This window comes from Canis lupus, chromosome 17 (assembly GCF_011100685.1).
Source record: "Canis lupus familiaris isolate Mischka breed German Shepherd chromosome 17, alternate assembly UU_Cfam_GSD_1.0, whole genome shotgun sequence".
Classification (NCBI taxonomy): domain Eukaryota; kingdom Metazoa; phylum Chordata; class Mammalia; order Carnivora; family Canidae; genus Canis; species Canis lupus.
Genome location: NC_049238.1, coordinates 13,053,850 through 13,078,514, shown reverse-complemented (window position 1 = coordinate 13,078,514; position 24,665 = coordinate 13,053,850). Strand labels below are relative to the sequence as shown.

The window sequence follows — 24,665 nt, the reverse complement described above, 5'->3', positions numbered from 1 at the left end:
TGACACCAGTATCTTGGGCTGCTCTGGTCAGTAGGTAAGACTAAGAGCCTCCTTCAGATCCAAATCTAAAAACCTCTCCACAGGATGTTCTCTGTGGGCGACCAGCTCTTACCTGTCTATTTTGCTTATCCTACTGCATACATCACACTAACACAAAATAAAATGTTTTGACTCCAACTCAGATTAAAATAGCAACTGCCAAAGGAGCAAGAAGGAATTCATTTACTAGCTAGTCTCTATAGTTTTTTGCTCATTTGCTGCTTGTAACCAAATAACTTGGCCCCTACCTAACTCAATAGGGAGATCTTATAATGTATCATCCAAAAAGCACAATCTGAGGGCAAAGGAAGGTGCTATTACTTCTACCAGGACAACAGATGTTATTCAGGACTATCTTAAGCATTTGGGGTGTATCGTCACCCTGCCTCTCCAACTTTATCTCCTGTCACTCTCCCTTATTTCCCATGCTGCAGCCTTACAGACTGTGTGGCTTTCTCTCCAAGACACCAGATTTATTCTTACATTAGGGTCTTTGCATTAGTTTTTCTCTCTCCTTAGAATTCTCTTCTAATATCTTTCATGGCTGATTTCTCACCATTCAAGTCACTGGTCAAATGTCACTTTTCGGATCTTTCTATTTAAACTATTAAAATTAGCCTCTCCTCCAATGACTATCATCTGGTTACCTTGTTTTACATTCCTTGCAGCCCTTAAGACTATCTGAACTTAGCTTATGTACCTATTAAAGTTATGGTTATTTATTGATGGTCTTCTTTCACTATAGAATGTCAGCTCCAAAATGGCAGAAACCTGGCTTGTTTTATGTACCACTGTTTCTTTCTGGACCCATCCCTGATATTGAGTAGGTATTTAATAGTCATAAAATGAATATCTTAACTTGCTATAATTTTTAAATATAAGCTTCCTTTCTTTATAGTGACAGTGATTGATAGGTACCATATGAATGTGTTTGTTTTATAGGTTGTTTGCCAGATTGTTTGAAGGAAAGATCAACTCTAAGTTCCCCTATCTTCCTGCTCATGATCTCAATAGGGGTTTGCAATGCAGTAGCTTTCTTAATTATTGCCACCTTCAGGGAAAAATTGAAAGCCTTAATTCAGATTAGAGGCTACAGAGTGGCTTAAGAAAATATTACTAACTTCGTTGGGTTTGACCCAGACAGTATCCTAGAACCTAGAGCAAAGCGTGAGCTGGATGCAAACAAGGGACGTTACCTGACAAAAACCATAGCTAAACCATTGGCTCTTCATGTTCTGGATATCATTAAGTTGTATATAATTTTTTTCTCTGCTATTCTAGAATGCTTTTGGAGGTTTTCAAAAAGCAAGATTGAAATTAGATCACTGGTATCTTTAGAGTATATTAGTCTTACCATTTTGGGGAATTAAGTAACATTTCCGGAAGTTGGCTTCCTAATCTGTAAAGCTGTTGCAACCTAACACAGTGCCTGTCATGTAGATGTTCTGTAAATGGTATCTATTTTTATGGAATACCTTACCAGATGGTGTTGATAGGTACATTCCACTGGCAAGGAAAACTTTTATAATAATCCATAGGCTGATTAATTAAAAAAATCCTGATGCCAACTATAGTAAACCATTGGTGGTAACAGACTTAACATGTCAAAGTTTGAGTATTCTGTTATGGACCCATTAAATGAAACAATTTATCAATTTCCCGGAACATGTAAGACAGACATCCTTGGTGTAGGGCTGTTGTGTAGGAATAAATCACTCAGCTCAGCTGTGATTCTCCCAAGCATCTATATCTCAGTGCTGTTTTGTTGATATTCATTCTTCCACATGCACGTAGGATCTCCCTTATGTGATTAAAAAACAAAGGAAAAACTAAAAAGCTATGTTTATTTGTGGAAAGTGTCTCCTTGAGAAACACACCTGGTCTGCTGATGAGGGGAGTGAAGAGAAAGTGAGGAAGGCAATCATTTCACTGTATTTCATGAGAAAAATTATATGGAAGAGGCATGTTCATTTTATTTATTATTTTTGTAGAGAGGGAGAGTGCAAGAATGAGCATGAGCAGAGCGTGGGGCAAAGGGAAAAGGAGAGTGAACAGAGAGCCCCACTCAGGGCTGGATCCCAGAACCCCAGGATCATGACCTCAATTGAAGGCAGACGCTTAACCAACAGAGCCACCCAGGCGGGTGCCCCCGAGGGACACTCACTTTACAGATCTGCCAAGATTTTAAGGTGTATCCCTTCATTGTGCCAGGTATCTGAGACTTAGCAGAAAAGATCCCTCCTCAAACATACCCAAAAGAAAGAATATTTATGGGAATTCTCTCAAAGGTCCTCCTAAGTGTCACTCTATTGATATCCTTATCTTTGACTATGAGTAAGGAAGCAAAAAGAAATGAAAGTTTAAAGGTATTTTAACTTTATACTCAATATGCTGTTAATAACTAGAAAAGAAAAAAATAGCATCTTTGGTAATAGGCATCAAGACCCTTGAATTGTTAATATTCTTCATCCCAGCAACTTAAGGAAAATTGTCAGTTATGGGCTCAAAAATTTGAGCAAAAATAAAATTAGATGCCAACCTCATACTGATCAGAAAAATTTATTTGGATGGATTAAAACCCAAACTAACACGATATGCACAAATCATGGTAACAGATTGATAAACATGATTACCTCAAAATTAAAAACTGTTTTAAAGACAAAATTAACCATGAATAAAGTTGAATAATAACAGGCAAGGAGAAGATATCTGCAATGTGCATTACAAAGGATTTGTATTCTGAATATATAAAGTATTTCAAATAATAAATGAGAAAAATATAAGCAGTCCTATTAAACAACAGGTAGAGCATAAGAATGGATAATTTATAGAGAAAAAAATCCACATGGCTAATAAAGAGTCAAGAAATGGAAAATTACAAAGGATAATGTTTTCCAATCAATCTGATAAAAATATTTTTAAAAATATGCTGATACTGAGTGTTTCCAAAGTTGTAGAGAAATACGAACTCTTTCTAATATATTACTGCTGAGATATTAACTGGTACATCTTCTTTGGAGGACAATTTGGCAATATCTAATACAGCAGAAGGTGCCTATGGAACATAATCTAGCAATTCTATTTCAACACATAAACTCTAGAGAAACTTACACAAATATCCAAGGGGATATGTGAAAAAGATATACACTGCAGTTTTGTAATAGCAAACATTAAAAAAAAGTCATAGCAACCTAAATGATCATCAAATAGGGAATGGATAAGTAATTTGAGGTAGAGTCATGTGACGAGGTTCTGTAGAGTAGTTAAAATGAATAAGTGATATTATATGAATAAAAATTGTGAACTAAAATTTTTTGAGGACAAATCAGAGAATGACACAGTATGATGTCATCTCCTTAAATATCAAAGAGTCCAAATGATACTATAGAGACATTTGTATTTAGTAAAAAGAATAAACATGTTCGTGAAGAAAATGCATGCCAAGTTCAAGAGAAGGTTTCCAAGGAAAAGGAGAGCTGAGTGGAACTGAGAAGAGACATGAAAAGAATCTCAAAATATGAGAACACATTAATATTTGTGAATTCTAGGTAGTAGGATAGTGGATACTTATTATATTATTATCTGAACTTTAAGGTATGCTTGAAATTTTTCACAATAAAAAATGGATACTTTTTTTTCTAGAGCATTTGTAATTCATATTTCTCTCTAATTCTGACTTCTTCTGAAATACTTTAAAACATCACTGAAGATTAGTGAATCAAATGGCTTGGGCACCATTTATGATTTTGGATAATGATGTCTTCCTCCAGTTCTGATCATAAAGAGTAGTCCGGTTCATTTTAAAGGAAACGTAGCAGAACACTGAAGAGAAAATTATGTCATCCTTTAAGAATTTTACTTATTTAAAGCAGCCCATTTCCAGTTTAGGGAAAAATAGTTCTCTGATCGGTGCTGCAATAAATATAGAGATACATATATCCTCTGCACCATCCACTGACTGCTCTAGCTACATCAAGGCACTTTTAGTACATTGCAATTTCTTGTCTACTTGCATGGCTCCACTAGACTCTTGGAACACTTGGGAGAGAGGGACCCTGTCTTGCTCATCTATGCCTACACCATGTGGGCGTTCAGCAAGTGTTTTTAAAAATAATTTAATACAATTTCAATTTTTATCCTGAATAGGCATATTTAGATACAATTGTCTAACAACATTTGCAAGGCATCTGGAGAGGTTCTGGGAGACTCCAAGTTGGCATGAGAGTGACTCTTTGAGTCACCTGGTTTCTTGCCATTGTACTAGAACACATAAAATGAGTATGTAATGTCTTGTAGTTGCTGTTGTTGTTTCTCCAGGATCCCAAGCATGAATATTGGAATAATTTCTTAAAGGCCTCTCTGAACAACCTCATGAGATGGTGTAATCAAGTCCACTTAATGATAAATATGCATTTCTTTGCCAAAACGGAACATCTTTGGCCAACTATAGAGTTTCTTTCAGCTTATAGGCTCTGTAAGTGTATTTTAGGTCAGAGAGACTCAAAGAAGATACAGTGGAGACTGCCAAACCACATAAGAAAAATTCTATTTAACAACCAGCAGTGTGTGATAGAGCAAATCTGAGGAAAATCGTTTTCCTCTTTTGAAATCTCTCTTTTCTAATTCATTTTTAAAAATTCTACTGTATTAGATACATTTTCTAGACCTAACGGAAATCCTTTCTGAAGCAAAAAAAGAAGAGTAGATAAAAGAAAACAGAGGAGAGCATGACTCTTTCTGGAAAAACACTTGATGTAATTAAATGAATTGGTTTTAAAAAGGAATACTTAGAGTAAATTTTATCTATATTAGTATATCACAACTGTGTAAGAAAATAGCATACAAAAAAGAGGCTAGAAAGAAATACGCCAAATAATCACAATAATTAACTTTGAGTATTAGGAGAATGATTTTTATGTCTCTCTACTGTAATATTCCCCAGTTTTGCTCTGAAGATAATATATTGTGTAATACCTGTATGTAAGGTGCCTGAATTATTTTTGTCATGAAATACTTCCCTCTCCCTTCATCTCATCTTCCTAGTTATTCCTTGCCCAAGGTATAGGACATATCAGCTATTAATATGTCCCATTTTTTTTTAAGATTTTATTTATTTATTCATGAGAGACACACACAGAGAGAGAGAGAGAGAGGCAGAGACACAGGCAGAGGGAGAAGCAGGCTCCATGCAGGGAGCCTGATGTGGGACTCGATTTGGGGTCTCCAGGATCATGCCCTGGGCGGAAGGCAGCACTGAACCACTGAGCCACCCAGGGATCCCCATCTTTTCTTTTAGCTGCAGTGGCCCTATCCAAACTTCTTATTCAGGAAAGTATAACTAAGCTATTTTTAGTTAGCGATGGCCTAAACATACCCAATCAAAGCTGGGTCACTGATGCAAGAGAGGCAGAGCCCAGGTCAGCTGATGAAGCTGGATGGTGGGAAGGGATTACAAATAGAGATAAAAGTAATCAGACTTGCTCTTTCAGAGATTTGGAATGCGAGAGAGATGGTATCGGATCCTTCATCAATATTGAATGCAGAGCTAAACTGCAGAGAGAGAAGCTGAGATGCTATGTATAGAGAGAGGAACATCTTGGATCCCACAGATCAAGAAAAGGAGGCAGTGGCAAATCCCTAGAGTTATGCTGGTTCCTGATGGCTCTGTGGGTCTAGTTCTGATGTTTATCCTTAAAATAAGCCTTCTTTGTATAATACTATTCAGAGGAAGATAAAACTGCTTTAATGCAATGTATACCCTCACTGGGGACTGACTCTAGGTTCTAAACCTTAATGTCTGTTTATATAATCCCCAGGTCCTGTCTAAATGCCATCATTGGGGAGCAAAAATTCATTCTTCAATTTCTAAGGAATTCACAAGTCTTAAAGAGACCATGTTAACATTAGCTTTGTTTTTTATTTGAAATAAAAAACTATGATCATCTTAAAGATAAAATTTGGTCTATGGATAGCTAGAGTGAAGTCTGGAGGTGGAGAATTGATTCAATTATTTAAAAGGGTCTGTGAATACATAGGAAACGGGCCTTGGAAACTGAGTAGTGTATCTTTCACATGTCATTGCATTATTTTTCAAATGTGTGTCAATGGTATTGCTATTAATAATGTAAACTTTAAATGTGAATTTTAAACATTGCTGGATTCAGAATAGCTATTTGTCTCTCAAGGCAACCAATAATGAAATTACACTTACTAACCTTGGGAGCCTGAAAAAGTCGCTGGCACTGCAGAGAAGTCCTATAAGTTTAAAGTAGTGGTGGAAAAGATCAAGAACACCTAATACAAATTGTAGACTGAAGAAAACTTCAATAGATTTGAACTGAAACATAATAGATCAAAAGTAATTCCACAGGCTGAGAATATAACAGGGCCTGCTGGCTGGGTGAGAGTGTTTGGTGGGAGTCACATGTTTTATTCTGATGAGTGTACCTATTTAGAGTAAGGTAAAGGGAGTGCCCTTTTCTTGATTAACTTCCAGGCTGCATTCTCTCTCTCTCTCTCTCTCTTTTTTTTTTTTTTTTTTTTTTACCAGGCTACATTCTTAAGAACCACAAAAAAGAATATATGCTTGGCATAGATTTTCTGTCTGAAGAATTGTACAGTTATCAACCCAGTTGCTCACAGACACAGGAGTTCTGCTCCTGGCCTCACACTCCTGTATGATCTACCTCAAAATATCTCCCAAATCTTTGCTGTCTCTGGATCCCTGCTTCACCACTTTAGACCAAGCCAATATCACCTATCACCTCTCTCCTGGATGACTACAACTCCCTCCAAACAGGTCTCCCTAATTCATTCTCCAGGAAAATCATTTGACAACTCAAGTCTGATCAAGTCATTTCCTTTTTAAATTTTTCAATAGCTTCTCACTACTCTTAGGATGCAGAAAAAAAAAAAATCCTTTATATTCCTTATAAGATTCATCACAACCTGGAACCTGGCTGCTTGCTACTATTTCTGCAGCTTCATCTAATGCCATTCTTCAGTTTCTCACCAGGTTTACTATCAAATCCAGCTCTTTGTACATGCTCTTTGTCCCAGCACATTAGCTGTGCTGGGAGCTCTCTTTCTGTGCTTCTCTTCATCTGGCTGACTTCCACCCCTACTTAGGATCCCAGCATAAATCTCACTTTGGCTCTGTCCTGGATTCCTTGGACTAACTCTCTTCACTCTGCATGCCCATAGGAGCATAATCTTCCCTTTGTTTCAGGCCCATCAGTTTTTAACCACCTGTTAATCCTGCCTTTCCATACCATAAACTCCATGAGAGAGTCTACCTTTTTGCTTCTAAATTTTTCCAGGACAGGGAGTGGCACATAATAAGCCCTCAAAGTCTGTTAAACTGGATTTATCAGTTAATGTTTGTTGAGCTGGATTAACTGTCATTTGTTCACAGAGGTAACTTTGGAGCCCCAAAGAGACAACCTCAGAAATATATTGAAAACAAATTCGCTCTTTCACATCCAACCTTTCTGAGTACATAATCTATACTTCTTGTAGTGACCATTCTACTGGTATGTTTTAATCTGAATCTCAACCATGACCCCGGCAATTATGGTCCAGGGGATACAGAAACTTGTCTTCTAAAGTTTATTATAATATACTGCATGGTTCATGTTAATGACAGGTTTTAACATAATGACATATTTTATGTAATCAAATATGCCTACTCTCTTATAGTTTCTTGATTGCTTATCTCCCACTACACCTAGGTTACAAAAACATCTGGATTTTCTTCTAAACCTTTTAAAAATGCCAAACTTTAGTATATTTGGAATACATTTTATATAGTGTGAGATAGGGATCCAAGTTTATCTCTAAGTAGATAATCAGTTGTGTTAGTGCATTTATTAAAAAACTGCCCTCTTCCCACTAAGTTAAAATGGCACCCCTGTTAGTAATTTATGAAATTTCATAAAAATGAGATATCTTTGTAGATTTTCTATTTTGTTCCACTGATCTATGTTTCTACTCCTATGTCTATGCCATATTAATTTGATTACAATGTTTGTATGTTCTAACATCTAGTAATGCAAGCCTACTCTGACTATTCTTTTTAATACTTTTCATGACTATTCACTTTTGAGAATGCAGTGTTCCAGGTAAATTTTAAAACCAGGTGAAACAACTTAAATGATGCCTCCAATAAAAAAATCTGTGGCACTATAATTATTATATATTACATACATATGATGTGCTCATGTTGCCTTTTCATTTGTTGTCATATTTTCTGTTCTTTATTAGGACTTTTTAGTTATGCTTCACAAGGCACTTTTGCCTTTCTTATAACTTTAAATCTCAAATATTTTATCATTTTGGTTGCTATTGCATATAGAATATTTTTTTTCCACTTTTCATTTCGGAATGTTTTTTGATAGACAAAGAAAAGGCTATTTGCTTTTGTAATTTATCTCATATCAAAAATCTTTATCAAATATTTACTATTTTTCATTTTTACTTGAGTCTTCCAATTTTCTCTATATATGGTCATCAAAAAATAATAATTTAATCTCTTTTCCAATGTTTATTCAGCTTATTTCATTTTCTTATCATATTGCTTTTACACAGATAAAAAACAATAGAAGTATTTATTTTTTTCCAAGACAAGGCAAGGTATAAATATATGGACACAAGTCTGTATCTGTTCCTGAGGAACTGATTCATTGCTAGATTTTTGCTGTACAACACTTATATGACTTTAAAGTTCTGAAAATGCATGAGATTTGCCTATGAGATTCAGTACTAGAAGATGGAGCCGGAAGGATGTTAGAGACATTCTAGGCTAATCATACACATTCTACCTGTAAGAAAACTAATGTCCACCAAGAGAAAGTGATTTGATCAAGATAAAAAGCTAAAAGCAAAGCCCAGGCAAAAATATAAAGATTTTTTGGTCCTTGGGAAATTGTTCTTTGTAAAATTCTTGGTGATTAGAACCTTAGACATGAATTTAAAACACTATCATTTTTGTGCTTATTTTTTATAATATAAAGAACAACTTGACAATCTACATTAAAATATTTATTATAACTTTAAAATTTTGTTATACCTAGTTTCCAGTTTGCTCTATGATTCATTTTCTCCTTTTTCCTTAGTGATAAAACCCTTATTTTTAACAAAAGTTTTGCTAACTGTGACTAAATTCTGGTCAATGGCATGTATGCCAATTTTGGATATGATGTAAGGAAGTGTCCTTGAAAGGGAAGGGCTCTTCTAATTGATAGAGGCTGCAAGCTTTGCTCAGTGGCAGTATCGTAGCCAATGAGGTTTATCCGAGGCATGATTATTGATAGAGGCTGCAAACCATCTTGGATCATGAGGCGGAAGCCACATGCCTTAAGAAGGGCAGAGGTAAAAGGTAGAAGGGGTTTGGGGCCTGAGAATTTTGTGAAGCTCCTTATCAGCCTTGAACTGCCTACCTCTGTATTTATTTATATGGGTGAGAAATAAGTTCTTTTATTTAAGCCATCGTTATTTAGGATTTTTTATCATTCTAAGCTGGATCTAATTCTCACTCTAAAGTAAATTTTAAGATACAACAACAAAAGTATAAATATAAGTATCTTAAAGATAATCTGTAAACTCTGGCTCAAAAACAAAATGGAAAAGAAACAGAGCATAATGGATATTTGATATCAGAATTCTGATTATGGTCTCAAGAACTTTGAATTTAAAATAATTATCATAATAATATTAATGATAATAATAGCTGTGAATTGACTACTGCAAAAAGACAGTGGGGAGCAATCAGGAAAAGAGCTTTAGAGTAAGACTGTCTAAAACAGACAACCACTTATTGGTTATGTGACTGTGGGCTTGTCATTTGCTGTTTCTAAGTCTCCATTTCCTCATCTCTATAATGGGGACAATAAAATTTCTTAGCAAGGGGGTTCCTGGGTGGCTCAGTTGGTTAAGCATCTGACTTTAGCTCAGTCATGATCTCAGGGTCCTAGGATCGAGCCCCACATTGGTCTCCCCACTCAGTGGGGAGTCTGCTTCTTCTTCTACCCCACTCCCCACTCATGCTCTCTTTCAAATAAATAAACAAAATCTTAAAAATAATTCTTAGCATGGGTTGTGCACATCAGATGAATACATGCATTAATTGAGTCAATATAACTTAATCATATGTAGTATTATTGATTTTATTATAAACACCATTACCACTAATCTCTAAAGTCCATCAAATGATAACTATGTGGTGATAGTTATAATTTAATCACTAGGATAATACTGTCATGTAGGTATCATTATCTAAATGTCATAGATAAAATGATTCATATAACTCAGAATAATTTGTGACACAGCCTGATTACCAAATCCATATTTCTTTTCATAACATCTTGCTAATCTTATTTGATCAAGATTCTCTAGCCTTTTGAAACATTATGTTAGACACATGAATTTGAAAGTGTTTTCCTGCCAGTATCAGATACCTTAGTTCCTGCTCCCTCTATCAATAATGGCATCCCTGTTCCCCTTGCTTGCTAATGAATTCTTACTCTTGGCATCCCTGAAATTAGCCCATCTCTATCCTTCACCATATGGAGGTTGGGTTCTGTGTATTCCAGAAGTGCTCCCACAGTTCTCTATGCTCATCTCATGATTATTCTTATCAGACTATCAATTATAGGTCTCCACTGCTGGAATGTGAGTACTGAGAGGGCACAATGTCTTGCATCCTCGGGGTACATAGTAAGTGTTCAATAAACACTTGTTGAATAAATTAAAACCACATTTATCTTAATGGAATTGTAGAAGCACTTAAGCATGTTTAAAGATCTATGTGTGTATATCACATGAAAGTAGTCAAGGGTTTGGGAAGACCTGAAACACAGGTGCTTAGAGAACCATATCTGGGGGCATCACAATGCCAGATTTCAGGTTGTACTACAAAGCTGTGGTCATCAAGACAGTGTGGTACTGGCACAAAAACAGACACATAGATCAATGGAACAGAATAGAGAACCCAGAAGTGGACCCTGAACTTTATGGTCAACTAATATTCGATAAAGGAGGAAAGACTATCCATTGGAAGAAAACCAGTCTCTTCAATAAATGGTGCTGGGAAAATTGGACATCCACATGCAGAAGAATGAAACTAGACCACTCTCTTTCACCATACACAAAGATAAACTCAAAATGGATGAAAGATCTAAATGTGAGACAAGATTCCATCAAAATCCTAGAGAAGAACACAGGCAACACCCTTTTTGAACTCAGCCACGGTAACTTCTTGCAAGACACATCCACGAAGGCAAAAGAAACAAAAGCAAAAATGAACTATTGGGACTTCATCAAGATAAGAAGCTTTTGCACAGCAAAGGATACAGTCAACAAAACTAAAAGACAACCTACAGAATGGGAGAAGATATTTGCAAATGATGTATCAGATAAAGGGCTAGTTTCCAAGATCTATAAAGAACTTATTAAACTCAACACCAAAGAAACAAACAATCCAATCATGAAATGGGCAAAAGACATGAACAGAAATCTCACAGAGGAAGACATAGACATGGCCAACATGCACATGAGAAAATGCTCTGCATCACTTGCCATCAGGGAAATACAAATCAAAACCACAATGAGATACCACCTCACACCAGTGAGAATGGGGAAAATTAACAAGGCAGGAAACCACAAATGTTGGAGAGGATGCAGAGAAAAGGGAACCCTCTTACACTGTTGGTGGGAATGTGAACTGGTGCAGCCACTCTGGAAAACTGTGTGGAGGTTCCTCAAAGAGTTAAAAATAGACCTGCCCTACAACCCAGCAATTGCACTGCTGGGGATTTACCCCAAAGATTCAGATGCAATGAAACGCCTGGACACCTGCACCCTGATGTTTCTAGCAGCAATGGCCACAATAGCCAAGCTGTGGAAGGAGCCTCGGTGTCCATCGAAAGATGAGTGGATAAAGAAGATGTGGTTTCTGTTTACAATGGAATATTACTCAGCTATTAGAAATGACAAATACCCACCATTTGCTTCAACATGGATGGAACTGGAGGGTGTTATGCTGAGTGAAGTAAGTCAGTTGGAGAAGGACAAACATTATATGTTCTCATTCATTTGGGGAATATGAATAATAGTGAAAGGGAATATAAGGGAAGGGAGAAGAAATGTGTGGGAAATATCAGAAAGGGAGACAGAACGTAAAGACTGCTAACTCTGGGAAACGAACTAGGGGTGGTAGAAGAGGAGGAGGGCGGGGGGTGAATGGGTGACAGGCACTGGGGGTGCTATTCTGTATATTGGTAGATTGAACACCAATAAAAAATAAATTAAAAAAAAAGAGATTTCCCGATATGGAAACTGTCCTAGTGAACTACACATCATAGCATGGTTCTCTTGGAAAGGTACTTCCATCAAAAGCTCTATTATTATAATTATTATTGGGGGCCTTGTGAGTCACAGATAAAGTGGGGAGATGCTAAAACCTGGAAACAAGGCCCATTCATCTGTTCTCAAAGAGAAATGTAGCAGTCATCTCCTTCCCAATGCCCAGCAACTATAAACACATCTTAGTAGCAATCCCTTGGGGGCTGAGTTAGAAATCTAGACCTCACTGGATTTCCCTGGAATCTATTACTTCAAACAGCTCAAAATAGATCTTCCTGTCACATATTCTTATAGCATCATGCATTTTTCTTCCATTACACTCAGTATTATTTGTAATTTTATGCTATTTTGTGATTATTTGTTTAATATATGTTTCTTTAGCTATGAGGGCAGGGATTATGGCTGTATTAGTTCACCCTGTATATCAAATACTAGGCAAATGAAAGATATGCAATAGGTATTTGTTAAAAGAATGAATGAATTGGGCAGCCCGGGTGGCTCAGCAGTTTAGCACTGCCTTCAGCCCAGGGCATGATCCTGGAGATCAAGTCCCGCGTTGGGTTCCCTGCATGGAGCCTGCTTCTCCCTCTGCCTGTGTCTCTGCCTGTCTCTCTCTGTGTGTCTCTCATGAAGAAATAAAATCTTTTTTAAAAAAAGGAATGAATGAATTGATGAAATGGAGAGACAGTACCTCATATAAAAGCAACATAGTGAATATAAAAGCAACAGGGTGAAGTAGGTAGAAAGAGCAGAGATCTCTTTTGGATCTAAGAGCCATCACTTACAAGCCTCATGGCTTTAGGTAAATTCCCCAATCCCGTATCAATTTCTTGGTCTAAAGTAGAGCTATGTCACTGGAGTGCTGTGAAAATGCGTGAGATAATACACAAGTAAAGCAGGGAACTTGGCAGAGCCACTCACACAGAAATATGGTATGTGTCATGCATGTTTCCAAGCACTGTGTACCTCAAAAAACATCTCTTCCTCTTTTCCCTTCCTTATTGGATTAACTGTGAGGAGTTGTAACGCACCTGAGCATCATATGGTATAAACTATGTTATTTAGAACTTGTATTTTATACCCTTAGAAACTGAGACTCGTATTTATTTTCACACGAAGAAATGAAAACTCAGAAAAGTTGAGGTAATTTTTCCAGGATTCCACATTAATGATGACTACTGCATACCTGAGACAGCTAATGCCTCCTGGTTTTATGGGCCTTTCCATTATGTAGTCCCACTCATGTCCTTCTGGAGCAGCTTTTCCAACTGGGTTCTTCAGAAAACAATGAGATGGTAACAAGCATAATTTAACATAAGTTCCCTGAGCAAACACTGGAAACAAGGCCAAGCAAAGCTAAACAGCTCTGGGGTCTCTATAAGAGGAACACTCAGACTTCTATCAATACGCAGGTACACTAGGAATATCTAAGAGTGGAATGTAGGAAGCATCATTTCCCTCAAAAAAAAGTTTCCATGAAACTTTTTGAGGGGCAATAAATAATTATCAGTGCCTTGGAAATATTTCTTTAAAGAAACAAAGTTTAAAATGTCCTTACTAGGAAATTTAAACCACCCTCCCAAACAAAAAAATAAAAAATAATAAAAAAAAAAAACCACCCTCCCTTTCAACTCCACCACTTTGAGAATGAGCAAACTTGGAGTGCCTGGGTGGCTCAGTGGTTGAGCATCTGCCTTCAGGTAAGGGCATGACCCTGGGGTCCTGGGATTGAGTCCCACATCAGGCTCCCCTCAGGGAGCCTGTTTCTCCCTCCGCCTATGTCTCTACCTCCCTCTGTGTCTTTCATGAATAAATAAATAAAATCTTAAAAAAGAGAGAGAATGAGCAAAATTTCAGCAGGCCTTGCTTTTAATACATTTCATACGTACTGATATGTTTTAAGCTATTTGATCTTAAATATTTTGCTTAAAAATGTGAAATGATCTATGACAGTACATTGGACTTATTGAATCCATATCATGTATGTATGTATGTATGTATTATGTATGTATGCATGTGCATTGCTCCCTCAACCCTGTTTTGAGAGCCATTCTCTGCTCTTAGCCAATGGGAATTAGTATACACTTCTACAGACACTCAACAGATGAAGGCTACTATCTTATAAGCTAATCCTCATTCAAACGTATTCTGCAATATTTATCATGTGCACCACTAAGTCTTCTCTTTCTGCCATTTATTGGGTATTATTTGATGGACATTTATTTGATGGACAGCAGATGAACTAAGTGAAATATAAGACCCGACAAAGGAGGGAAGTAAGGATGCCAGGGGAATGTGTCACAGGTACTCTAGACACCTCGGAGGAAAAGGCGAAGGAAAGAGGATAAAGGGTAGAAGGCAATTAGACACTGTCAGACGTCCTCTGACATTATTTAAGAAGCGCACCATAAATCATTGGTGTGAGTAGGATTGTTCATCAATTGAACGTTAGTCATTAGAAGCTTTGGGAACCTCAGCAGGAGGCATGTCTGAAATAATGGAAGAAATTTCCCAAACAGATGCAGAACACAGGTCTAAGCTAGGATGCTGACTCAGTTAGTATACTTTTTCTAGGGCTGTACTCACCATGCTCCCTGGGATATGTGGGTATCAGTTATTATTTAACTACCTGCAAATTAGAACAAATATGCTTAGAAAGAGCAGAGCACAGAGCAGGAGACTAGGAGAAACGGTGAAATGCAAACTGAGGAGACTGGCAGGAGGAAAAGTGGAGGTCCGGAGTGGAAGAATTATTTATTCTGTGCTAAGCTCTTTTAGGTGGTCTGTATATATATATGTGTATGTATGCATATCTGTATATACACATATATACATCCCTATAAAGCAAATATATTATTTCCGTTTCACAAGTGAGAAAATGAGCCCCCCAAGTTAATTAGGATTAAAAGTCTTACCCAGTTCTATGAATCATCCAAGACTCCTACTACACAAAAGAGCCTCAGAATGTATGTGCAACTTTCAGATTTTGAAGGGAGAAAAGGATGATCCCTTTTAACCACAGATTAGACATACACTTGAAATTCCCTACTAAATGAAGCAGGAAATATGGAGAGAAGAGAGAAAAAGGCTAAGGAGAAGAATAATGGCTCTTAGAAGAACTAAAGACAGACCATTTTGGATTTGTATGTGTGCGTGTGTGTATGCAGAGGGGCTGGAACCAAGTTTTCAGCTCAGTAGTAAAGAAGAATCGGGAGAGATACTTTCCTTATCATAAAAGCCCGGGAGAAAAGAATGAAAAAATAGATCATGTAAAAGTCCTCCCACAGATACGCCTTGAAAGATAAATCATGAAATTAGTTGGAATTATAAGGGAGATGAGGGGAGTGCATTAGAAATTAGTTTTTTGGAAGATATCAAAGGATAGAAGCCTAATAGAATATTTAAATCAAAAGGCAGGGCTCTTGAAATGGTTTTGTTCAAGTCTAGTGACTTGCTAGAGACTTGAGTGGGAGACCAGGACCATATTATTGAGCTATAGTAGTGCCCCCTCATCCCCAAAAGATGTTCCGAGACCAGCAATGAATGCCTGCAACTGCATACAGGACTGGACCCTATACATACTATGGTTTCTCTTGTACATACATACCTACCTATGCTAAAGTTTGATTTATCAATTAAGCATAGTAAGAGATTAACAACCATGACTAATAATAGAATAATTACAATATATTATTGTAAAAATTATGGGAATGTGATCTCCCTCTCTCTCAAAAGATCTTATTGTACTATACTGACCCTTCCTCTTCTTGTGTTGATGGAAGTTGACAAAATTCCTGTGTGAGGAGATGAAGTAGGGTGAGTGATATGGGCAGATGACTTAGCATTAGGCTACTGTTGACCTTCTGAGGAATCATCAGGAGGATGACTGGCTTCTGGACCTGGGTTCACTAGGGGTAACAAACCGCAGAGCGAAGCCACAGATAAGGGGAAACTGGTGTACCTTGAAAAATAATAGATGGCTTTAAAATGTATTCAATAAGGAAACAAACTTAAAAATATGTTCTTGGTTTCATATTCTGTTGGGCCCAATTATATGCTATTACATGGCAGGGGGATGACAGGAATGAAAAGGTATAATGGAAAGGAGGTACATTGAAAGAAAGAATGAGAAAAATGGTAAGTTTGAGGTCTCTGCAGGTGTTTCTTCCAGAAATTCTCTTTTCTATGCATCCATGCCACCTTTCTATTTCACTTGACTTGGTGAATTGCATTGATTTGTCTTCCTCATTGGGCATAAATTCCTTGAAGGCTGGGATTGTATCTCATTTAATGTTGATTCCACAGTGACTACACAGTGCTTGGCACATTTACTCCATAGACACTTGTTTTACAAGTCAGGCTATGCAGTGTTCAGTGTTCACTGCTTTTAATAGCTCAATTCCTCTCTCAGAGGTTCCGCAATGATTGTAGGTTCTACTACAATTCAGAGACTAACGTGGTTTCAGAACTCTTGATTTCTGATGAAAGGAATGATAATAATAATAATAATAATAACTATCACATTTACAGCATTTTCACAAGTGAAGCATTATATCTTTTTTTTTCTTTTTTTTTTCATTTATTTATGATAGTCACACAGAGAGAGAGAGAGAGAGAGGCAGAGACACAGGCAGAGGGAGGCTCCATGCACCGGGAGCCCGACGTGGGATTCGACGATCCCGGGTCTCCAGGATCGCGCCCTGGGCCAAAGGCAGGCGCTAAACCGCTGCGCCACCCAGGGACCCCGAAGCATTATATCTTTACATATGTAGTCTTTCATTTTCTGTTCAAGGGTCCTATGAATTACTATTTTAAATGGACCCTGAGGCTAAGAGTTTGAACCACTTATTCAAGGTCATTGAACTAATAACCTGTTGAATTGGCTTTTTTTTCTTTTTCTTTTTTTTCATCTAAGTGTATCTAGCTTGAAAATTCTTGCTTACATTTCCTATCACACCTTCTTTTGAGCCAGTTAAAACCTTGGGGAGGGCTGAGGAATTCTCCCATTCACAAACTAAAAAATTAGTAAAGATTAAATGGATGGCTTTCATCTCTCTAAGGAAAGAATACTTTTATAAACATTTTTTTTAAAAGCTAAAAATTTGTATAGAATTAAAACTTATTTCACAATCTCTTTTTTATTTTTCATAAAGTTTCCCATATTACCAAGAAAACAAACATCAAATACTTCAGTATGAATTTCAAAAACACTTGAACTTCTGGAATAGACAAAATTGAAGGTCTTCCATGAACTCATAACATCAATTGCCAAAGGATTCCATCAAACAGAAGTTGTTATCTGGAAGTCAGATTTGTACGGCACTATTAGATAAAAATAAAATATATCAAGAAGTACGTCAACCTTGTTGATAATGCTTCATGAGCCATCTCACTCATAATTTAAGATTGGGTTTCAAGAAATCAGAAATAAATGCACTAACCACAAATTAATAAAACCAACACAAAATATAAAATCCAGGGATTCCTGTAGCACCAGAATCTACTATTTTAAGAAATCTTCAATTGCAATAAAACATGAAGCAACAGAAATATTAGGGTCTAGTTGTTTGCATTAGAAAAAAATCCACCCTGGCTCCAAAGCACTTTTAACATGTTAATAATTTTAAAAAATCTATTTGCATTCAGCTCCTCAAAAGTTGTCTTTCAGAGCTTATGATATAACAAACAAAATCCAAACAAAGGAGAGGAAAAAAAATTATTTAAACTGACAGATTTCCATTTTCAGATAAATCCCCACATGAGCAAGAATAAAGAAAAACAGAATATAGATCTGTAATAACTGCAAGTGAATTTAACTGACATGTTAGCACTTTGCCTTTTATGAGTAATACTTCATAAAAATGAAATCTTTTTAATTAAGAGAGCCCTACTTTCTATAAAAAGTTCAGCAATTACTATATCAGATATATTGAGCTCAAAGGCCACTTGGTGAATGAGAGTGCTCCAAGTCTAGTGTAATTTAGAACTAAAGGCAATAGATTTTTCACCTGAAAATAATCCAACAAATGGTTATAAATGCAGTGCATTGTCTTAAAAAAGTAAATAGTTGGTGGTTTCACAGCAGGTCATCTGTGTTAGAAGCACAGTGAAATAAGGTAGTGGAAAGCATAAGAATCATGATGAACTACCGAACTTGCACGCTTTAAGTTAGCTAGTAAGGGTATAGAACATCTCTTTAATGTATTCACAGGCACCTTATTATTAAAATGTCAAACCTCTGTGAGGATTCTTGAGTAATTTGCTATTCCATTTCTGTTTCATTCATTAAGTAGTTTCTGAAGCACCCCCAGGATACCCATTTGTGCAGTTCTCAATGAACCAGGCTGGGAGCAACTCAAACTATTTTGACTCGCTTAAGAGAGCATAAATTATCTTTAGAAACAAACTGTAAATGAGGCATGCACCGTTGTGGTCTCTTCACAGTATGAATATGCTAAAATAATTCCATAGCTCAAGAGACACATGATCTAAGTGGTACACATAGCTACCATAGTCTGGGTTTAGATTCCTTCTTTGACTTGTTAATATCAATTCTTGTAAGTAAGGAAAAATAACTTATATTTGACTTATTAAGAGATAAAAGGAGGAGTGCCTGGGTGGCTAAGTAGGTTGGGCATCTGACTTGTGGTTTCAGCTGAGGTCATGGTCCCATGGGTCATGAGATCGAGCCCCAACATTGAGCTCCACACTCAGTGGGGAGTCTGGTTGGGATTCTTATTTATTTATTTATTTATTTATTTATTTATTTATTTGGGGGGGATTCTCTCTCTCTCCCTCTGCCCATCCCCCCACTCACATGCTTTCTCTCTCTAAAATAAATAAATAAACCTTAAAAAAAGAGAGATAAACAAAAATATTCACGGATTAAAATGACTCTTAAAGGTATTATTATAGGCCTTTTATATTTGTAGTGAGAATAAATTATGTAATAATCTTTAGTCCAGCTTATCCTTTCAGTAACAAATATTGAAAACAACATCAATTGTGCATATATTTAGTCAAATTTTAATTTCTTAGTATAATTACCAAGGTGCCTACAACAGATTCCTAGAATAAATATTAAATTGACATCTTTTACAGAGTATCTACTATAAGAGACATTGAGCAAATATTGTGGAAATATGAAAAAGGTCATTGAAATCTTTGCCCTTGTGGACTGTGCTTTCATATTGTAGATATGCCTTTAAGATGAAAATGTTCCTTGATATACTACACTTTTTATGTATTGGAGGGATGGATTAAGTAATTTATATGGATCCCATCCCGTTCATAAACTCTATTTATTTATGTGAATTAACCACTGGGATGGTAGAAATATCAATCATTTATTACCTTAATTTTGTACCATTTAATACTTTAGGAAAACTATACTTTTATATCAGTTACAAATGTAACTGAGTTGGACATTGTCAATTTCAACCTAGATTAAACGGAATGTGACCCTTCTTTAAGAATGACCTTCCAATTTTCCTAAATACTTACTAATTGAAGGAGAATAGATACGACTCAATACAAAGAAAAAGACCTTTAGAATGACATTAGAAGATGTTGTTCTCATGAATTAGGATATCACTTCTTTGAAATTGACATATATGATCATTTTATGAAACTCCCCTTGGAGCTCCTCAGTAACGTTTGGAATCCATACCGATATGCAACCCCAACAGAAAATCTGAAGCTTGCACAGGACAACATTTCTAATTATGCTATCCTATTCCAGATGAGATTCACAGCATAGCAAATGAAAGCAGGGCACTTAGCAGCTACAAGTCTCTGCAAAGGCTACCTGGTGTTCAGAATAACCTGGGCATGACTGTTTTCAGAATGGGATAGTAAGACCAGGTGACGTTTATTAGGGACAGACACTCTCCAAGACAGAGCTCAACCCAACTTAGCAATGGCTTACCATGAAGGGAAGGGTTAAATTAAATTGTTAATCAGTGGGGCCCCTGGCTGGCTCAGTCTGAAGAGCATGCAGAGCATGCCTACTCTTGATCTCAGGGTCTAGATCTCAGGGTCATGAGTTCAAGCCCCACAATGGAAGTAGAGATTACTTAAAACAAATAAAAATTTTTAAAAATTGTTATTTTTTTCATATGTTGAGGAACTCACCCCCATTCTTCCTTAAAAACTTCCAAGAGAGGGCAGCCCTAGTGGCTCAGTGATTTAGTGCTGGGTTCGGCCCAGGGTGTGATCCTGAAGACCCGGGATCGCGTCCTGCGTCAGGCTCCCTGAGTGGAGCCTGCTTCTCCCTCTGCCTCTCTCTCTCTGTGTCTCTCATGAATAAGTAAATAAAATCTTAAAAAAAAACAACAAAAAACTTCCAAGTGTATTTAACTCATCTTTCAAATGAGAAAGAAACTCAGACTGTCTTCCTCAAGCCTTCCCTAATGCCTCAGCTTCTTGCAGGTAAAAATTCCTGGCATTTCCCCAAAGGGGACATCTGTGGTGGTTGTGGTTATCTTTCTGAGGACCCAGGAGATTACATTTTTCCAAAGAGGCACAGGAGGGTCTGGATTATCTTTAAAAGGCCTAGAGCTTTACTGTATGGGCATGTGGGAGAAAAAATGAGAGAGAAATAGAAAAATCGAGCGAGAGGAAAAGAGAAAATACAAAGAAGGAAAGAGAAGAAGGCCCAGGTAGGTTGATATGATTGCTTGCTTTGCAGTCCCAGTGCAGCAAGACAGAGGAGGCAGCTGTGCAAGTGCTTTCCAAACCCTAAAGGCTTTGCAAGCGGCACTGCTGTCCTCTGGAGCGCCCACTTCAGGCTGAGCCACTCCAGCATTCTTCCTTCAGTCTTCCTGCCCCCCACCCCTCCCCTTCTCTGCAGGTGGCTGCATCTGGAGGATTTCCATGAAGGCTGGGGACAGTCAGGCATCTTGGATTTGGGTTCTGCCTTCTAGGAGCCAGAGAAGGGTTGGCAAAACCCATTGTGTGTTGACACTGCAGCTGCCTCACCACGCCAGGTCCCAGGTCCTGGAGCTGCAGCAGTTTGGGAAGATGCAAGCTGGGTAGAAGAGTGAGGACGGCGCCTGCAGTGTCTCTGAAGGCTGGAATCCCTGAAGGATTTGGACGGAGAGGAGATGGAGAGGGGCCTGAACAGACCTCAAACAGGAGCTTTGAGTGGTGTGACAGTTCTTTCTCAGAAAAAATAAAATAAAATTCCAAAGATTCCAAAGAAATTAACTGAGATGCAGAGGAGGCCAGGAAGACCAGGTTAAACATTGAATAAGGTGGGCATATTGGAGGTGAGGGGCAATAGAAAAGAGATAGAAAGAGACCTTCCAAGAAAGGAGAAATGATTCAGTGTGAAAAGGAATCCTTGGGACTCTCTTGAAAGATGTGCTGGAGACCAGACAATTGTTTATTTGAAGACTAGCAATGTCACTGAGGATGATAAATGTGTAGAGAGAAAGGGGACATTACCACTCCACATCACTCTGTAATTGTTTATTTCCCTAGACTAGAAGTTAATTGACTTTTCCCCAGCTCTGTAGTTCTGGGCCTCAGTTTCCTCATCTGTAAAACAAGGGGTTTGGGCTAGATGCTTTTGAAGGTCTCTGCCTGATGTGACTCTCTCTGTCAGCCTAGGAGCCAGGGTATCTGATACTAAGCATCTCTGAGATTCCCCATTCTTCCTGCACTGCCCATTTATCAATGCAGTGTAAAACATCTGCACCATTCATGGAGCAGATTCCAACTCTCAGTGATGATGGGGAGTATGGCTCAATTATGACAAGACATTGATCCTTGAGCCCTGGAGTAAGGAAGGGAAGAACAGTCATTTACACTTTGGGTTTCCAAGGTTAGATATAGTCTGGAATATTTTATTTTCAGAATTTATCCTTTGTAAATTGTAAATTCCTTTGAGGGGTTCGAAATAGTTGGACCGACTAAAGGGCCAAGGGGTCCTATAATGATCTGCCTTATTTTAAGGAAAATTTATGTCACTACAGAAATTGAATCTGCTTTTTCCATGGAAATCCAGCTCACACTGGCCACATTCTTCTCTTGTCTGCCTGCTTCATGCCATTCTGCCAACTGCTTCAGTGCAGCATTTTCTGGAGTTATTAAACACCCAAGCTTAATGAGAGTGCACTTATGGGTGAAGTATTCAATGATGCAGAACCATCTCCCCTTCTCAACACACACGTAAGCAGTTTAGATAATAGTGGAGATAAAATATGTTTTCGTAAGTTTTATTTTTGTCTCAACCTGAAATTCCTTGAATTTTTAAAAATTAATATGTAGAAATACAACTCCTTCGCTCCTCTTGTCTTTGAGTGGGATTGTGACACACAGATAGTATCCACTTGTGTTTTCTACACCCACTAGCATTTCCATTTCATTTTAGTCTCCAAAATATGGGCAGGAGCACAACTCTAGAAAAATGGATTCCCACTCTCGCATCTCACAGGGCACTGATCCGTGCAGTGCTGAGCACTTGCACGGAGCCTCACCATCTCCTCCGACCCTCGCCGTGATTCACCAGTGCCCCCGGGTTTCCATAGGGGGTTTGACCTTGCAAAGACCCTGCTTCAATTTCTGGGCAAGGAACAACCCATTTTAACTCAAAACACAAAACGACCTTTTCTCCTTTAAAGAAAGGCTACCAAATGTAACACATCTGGGCTTACATTTCTCTACCCTGCATTCCAGAATGTGAATACGGGATGCAAAGGCAGGTAACTAGTTTGGGTCTGACAGTTCCCATTCAGAGGCTCTGAGACTCAGACTCTGTTCAAAACAGACGGCTGACTATGTGGTTGAGCATCTTTCCCTTTTTTTTTTTTTTTTTTTTTGCCCATTCACCATCATGACGAAAAATCAAAACCGAAAAATTTTCTGCTCATTTCTCAATACTAAGAAAAGAGCTTCTTTTGCGCCTCGCTCCGTGGCTCTAAACACTAACATCCCGCTTGGAAACCAACCCTGCTTTCCACACCGCATCTCGTCTACTCAGTTTCACTTAGCAAACACCTTCACTGCTCTTCCACGGTGAGAAAAATGGTGCACCAACCCCACGGATGACAGGTTGGTACTTGACTGCAACCGCTCAATAGTTTTATCAGCAACCGGAAAACTTCACAATCGGTCAATTAGCTACTTAAATCCGAGTAAGGCAATCTGCTTATTTATAGACTTACACTAAAAAGCACCTCTGTTCCACCTATCTTAAATCTAGCCCAAGACAATCCCCTAAACACGCCGCATATCAACACTCCTCCTTCCCCCACCCTCATTATCCCAAAAGATCCCCCCACTAAGAACACATTCAGATGGTCAGCACTAACCAGAGCAATGGTCACCGTGCAGTTAGAGGCATCTATGCAAAGTATGTGACAATACCCAAAGCATCTCTCAGACAACTGGCTGTACTACACATGCAGAAAAGCAAAGAAGATTGCATTTTCCACTTACAGTTATAGCGCTGCGCACGGTCACTTAATGAAAATGATAAAACTCAACAGTTCTTTATATGTATGTATAATTCAGATAAACGGTTAAGCCGTCTCTCTGTGTGGTTCTCTCGCGCTCTTTTTTTCCTCTGGAGCTCTAGGCTGCTTAAATCCCTCTTGGATCGCGCCTCGCAAACCCAGCCGCCGCCGCAACAAGCTCGGGTAAGTCTATGCTGCAGATTGGGAATCCCATAGAAAACCTAGGGTCGCTGGAGCGGGATGCGCAGGCGCGCGAGCCGCCGCCTCTCCAGGCACCCCCTCCCCTTTCTCCTCCTCCCTCCTCCGGCTCCGCAGCCCCAGCTCAGGGAGCTCAGGCGCCGGTGACCAAAAGCAGCCCGGCGTTGGCGCATGCTCAGTTGGAGGGGCTCGGAGTGCCCGCGGGTGGATTCCGTGTCTCCGGATTTTAGCAGAAACTCAAAAGGAAAGTGCCGAGGCACGGGGAGCCTGGCTCCCGGAGCAGCCTGCACCTGGACGGGCGGTGGGGACGGCGAGTTGGGCTCGCCACACCCCACCCTTATGGAGTCTGATGGTGGAGGCGAAGGCCAGAGATGGGACCCTTGGGGCCCTCCATCCCCACGGCTCCCAGCCCTAGAGGGGGGCCCTCAGCTCACCCTTTGTCAGGCTGTAAGGTGACGAAGAAAACTGCAGAAATCCTTTTCTCGACTGGAAGCGTCCCCCCCAGCTAGCTGTGAGCACCTCTGCCCGGCTACTGTGAGGCAGTAGTTACGGGGAACACCTTCCTGGGCCGTTTCATCCGAGGGTCTTAACCTGGGGACACTGGGAGCC

General features: G+C 38.5%; 1 protein-coding gene across 1 annotated transcript in view; it reads right to left on the bottom strand.

Moving 5' to 3' along the window:
* Positions 1–24,196, bottom strand: part of VSNL1 (visinin like 1) — a 103,323-nt gene extending 79,127 nt beyond the window's left edge. The window contains exon 1 of the mRNA XM_038560824.1: positions 23,842–24,196. The gene's annotated coding sequence lies outside the window, so the exon portion shown is untranslated. The remainder of the gene's footprint in view (positions 1–23,841) is intronic.
* Between the last annotated feature and the right edge of the window lie 469 nt (positions 24,197–24,665).